Here is a 4,135-nt window from a genome sequence, read left to right on the forward strand (position 1 = left end):
GGACAGCGCAGGAGGGGAAGACCCTCTATGAGATGGATTGATTCGGTGACTGGGGTAATCGGGATGGGTGTGTCAGAGGCAGTGTAGTTGGCCCAGGATAGAGCAGGGTTTAGGGCTGTTGTGCATAGGGTCGCTATGAGTCGAAAACGACTCGACGGCACATAACAACAACAACAACACAATATTTTTATTGGTTTGCATATAATAACTCACATATATTGTGTTTCATTTATGTCTGTTATATTTTATACAATCTTTCATTTTCACTATATTTCATGCAATCATTCATAATCATTACATTTTATATAATCAGTTACTCTTTGGAAGCTGGAGTGGCATCCACTTCCTAAACAGCATGCCTCTGGAAATTCAATGAACTTTGATAAATGTTAACGGTTATAGAAAGGCTTCAGGCCTTTCATTCATAGAGTTGCTATGAATCATGCTCAGCTCAAAAGCAATCTATAACAACAGCAAGTAATGAGTTATTGCATCATGCTTAGGTTAACAATCAATACAATTTCAGCAGTTAAGAGATCAAGAGACACATTGCAGTGGGCAAGTCTGCTGCCAGATATCTCTCCAAAATATTGAAAAACAATGACGTCAGTCTGAAGACTAAAGTAACCCTGATTCAAGCCATGTATGGTCTTTCCATCTCTTCCTATACATATGGGAGCTGAATCTTTGTACTATTATGTTATGTTCCATGGACTGTCCAAAGAAAGAACAGATATGTCTTGAAAAAAGTGAAGCCAGAGAGCTTCTTAGAGGCAAAGATAGTAAAGCTTCATCTCTCATACTATGGTTATATTGGTAGGAGAAGCTATTCCTTTGACAGAGGACATCCTGCTTGGAAAGGTGGAGAGTCCGTAAAAGAAAGGAAGATCCTTAAATAAATGGATGCATGCCGTGAACTGCTACAATGAACTCAAGGGTGTCAGCAATGATGAGGCCCAGGATAAGATAGGATTCAGGTCTTTTTTTCATAGGGTTTTCATAAGTCATTGAAAGCAGGAGTGGCATCCACTTCCTAAACAATATGTCTCCGGAAACTCTATGAACTTTGATAAATGTTGATAATTGTAGATGAGCTTCAAGCCTTTTGTTCTTGGTTGCTATGAGTCGTGCTCTTCTCTTCTAGAATTCTGATCACAGGCATGCTGTTCCATTTGATGTTATGTCACGTGCTTCTAACGTTTTCTTCATTTTACTTTTATCTTCTCTGTTTTGGAAGCAGGAGTGGCATCCACTTCCAAAATAGCTTGCTTCTGGAAACCCTCTTAACTTGTTTGTTTTTCCTTATGAAGGTACTTGAGGACAAATCGTTGCATTTTATATTCGTAAAAGAATGCCAGGAGTTTTAACAACTTCATAAAAAAGGGTGCTTTACGTGACTGCCATTACTATTGCTTAAGCTACTCTCTATGTTATATGTGGAATCCTGTTTACGACTTTTTGAGAAAGTGCCACACCACTTTCCACAGTGGTTGCACCATTTTACACTTCCACCAGCAGTGAATAAGGGTTTCAGTTTCTCCACAACAATAGTAAGAAAACATGAGACTTAAAGGAAAAGAAAAAGGAACAAGTCCCAAAGACAAAAAACACTAAGGAGTGCTGCAGAGTGGAGCAGCCAGTCTGTGCCTCGACTCCCAGGGGTCTGGTGTCCCCATACCCTAGCAACAGCAGATAAGCCAAAGACAGGAGACTCAGAGGCCACTATGGTTCATGTAGGCTCTGCCAGGCCCCAGAACTCCTAGAAGTGGAGCGGGGCCTTCTCTGGGGTCTTGTGCATCCTGCAGTCAGGAAGGGCATCTTCCTTCCAGAGGAGTGGGGGCTGCAGGGGAACAGCTCTGTGATGTTCACGACCTAGGGCTGCCACCCGACTAGGCAGCCTAGCTTTTGGTATGTTTGATCTTTTCATGTTGTAAAAATAAAGTCCTGTCTGCAGTCACTGGCTGAGGGAGACTCAGTCCTCCTCTGAGAGCTGCAGGTCCTCCAACTCATCATCTGTCCCCTGGGCCAAGTGCTGCAGCTCCTCTGGGCTCAGTCCCGCCGCTTTGTCTGTGCTGCCATCATCAGAGTCACTGACTTCCTCCTCACTGCCATCATTGTTCTCCTCCTCCTTCTCTGCTTCCTGCTAAGTGCTTAGGGACCCTGGTGCCCCTGTCCTTGAGAGGCCAGAGGTGCTGCCCCCTTGAACTCCTTCCAGTCCCCCTTCTTGCTCTCTGTTCTCCGCTGCTTTATTTCTGGAAAGTTCAGGTCTTCTAGCTGTTCTTTGCCGCTAATCTCCAGCTGGAGCTCCTGGTCCCGCAGTTTCTCCAGTGGCTGTAGTACTTGGTGAGTGGGGTCCGCTCTGTTTGTGTCTGCTTCTCCCAGACATCCACAGCCTGCTGGTCAGATACGCCGAGATGGCCTGGTGCCGGCCATGCACATACTCCGTGTTCTCCTGCACCTTCTCGAGCAGCTGGTGCACCTGCCGGCAGTAGTTGGACACTTTGCACTCCTGTAGGAAGGACTTTAGCTGGAGGACCGCGGGCAGCACCAGCTCTGGGAAAGCGACACTGTGGGTCTGGCCTTGCAGGTACTCCAAGGAGAGGTCACACAGCTTTTCCAGCAGACCGTCCAGGTACGCCTTCTCCTGCAGATTGACATTGGACAGCTTCAGGATAATGGCGAAGTTTATGGGCTTAGGGCTCATGTGTCCTGACTTCTTGTTGAAGTTGACCTGCTTGAGAATGAAGGGCAGCACAGGAATGGTGTCTGAGCTCTCGGACAGCAGCGGCGTGGCATAGACGCAAGGCAGGCGCAGAGGGTAGAAGGCACAGTGAGGACCAGCTTGATGCAGCCGATGATGTTCTGTGTGAGGGGGTAGATCAAAGGCTCAAAAGTGCCACTGGGGCAGAGTGTGCCCAGGACGCAGCACCACAGGTGGAGGAAATGCACAAACTGGCAGCTGACAGACTTTTATGTCTCCTTCCGCAATGCCATGGCATTGCTCAGGTGGGCAGCGAATTGGCAGATGTAGAGGAAGGTATGCTAGTAGGCAGTGCTGGAGTCCAGAGCTCGCACCTCTGTCAGGGTGCGCTGCATGAAGATGATGGTGGGAGGATGCTGGGGAATGTGAACTTGCAGTTCTTCACATAAATGATGTACATTTGCTTGAGGATGGGACCCGGAAGGTGTGCTTCTTGTGCCGGCAGACTCTGATGAGGACCAGGAAGACCAGCGCCTGCAAGGTCTCCTCGCCAGTGCCCCACAGGACCACGATACTCATGAGCAATGCCCGGCACTGCTGAGGGAACATCAGGTAGTAGGGCACCACACTGCTGACGTGCTGGAGGATGGCCGCAGCCACTGTAGTCAGTCAGGCAGCTTGCCAGCTGTGTGACCGAGTTCAGGTAGGTGTTGACATCCAGGTGGAACTTCCCCCTACTGGATTGTGGTACCCCCCTAGTGTTGCCCTTTGGAGCCTTGATGAACAGCAGCTTCTGGAGACAGCCCAGCAGGTCTCTAACCTGGAACCTGCACTCCTCAGTGCTGCCCTGGTCTCCGTGGGTGGTGGCCACAGCTGCTCGGAAAGCCTGCACAACCTCGTGGAACAGCTTTCGCAGGAGGTGCTTTGATGCCTGCACCCACTGTTCAAACATGCTAAGGGTCACAATGATTGAGTCCTTCTTTCTCCCTGGAACCCCCTTGGGGGTTTTGTCCCCAGCCTCCACTCCATCCTCCTCTTCACTTGCTTCCTTGAGCGTGTCGGGCAAGGAATAGAATTGCTCTTCTTCATCCTCAAAACCGTCTGATGTACTGAAGTTCAGCAGGCTCTGGTCATTCTTTTGCAGGAATTTGTAGCACTCAGGGTCCTTGTCTTTCAGCCGAGACAGCTGATCCTTGTGTCAGAAGCATGGCCTTTGTGCCAGCTGAGAAGACTGGTTGAAGGGTTCTCGCTCTGCCTTTGCGGCTTCCAGGCAGCCCCACGGGTGTCCTTGCTTCCACTCCTGGGACACCCTCAGCTTCTGATTCATACTTGATATCAAAGCCCAAAGCCAGGAATTCATCCACAGTCAGCTCTGCCAAGCGCCCTTCCTATTCAGAGCCTCCGCCGTGACAGCCAGCTCGCAGCATGGTCCCC

The 4,135-nt window shown here is 49.1% G+C and overlaps 1 pseudogene; it reads right to left on the reverse strand.

The window, feature by feature from the left end:
- Nucleotides 1–1,972: 1,972 nt before the first annotated feature.
- On the reverse strand, nt 1,973–3,893 carry LOC102848308 (annotated as a pseudogene).
- Between the last annotated feature and the right edge of the window lie 242 nt (nt 3,894–4,135).

This window comes from Elephantulus edwardii, unplaced genomic scaffold (genome assembly GCF_000299155.1).
Source record: "Elephantulus edwardii isolate Elephantulus edwardi_28Jun2011 unplaced genomic scaffold, EleEdw1.0 scaffold00143, whole genome shotgun sequence".
NCBI lineage: Eukaryota > Metazoa > Chordata > Mammalia > Macroscelidea > Macroscelididae > Elephantulus > Elephantulus edwardii.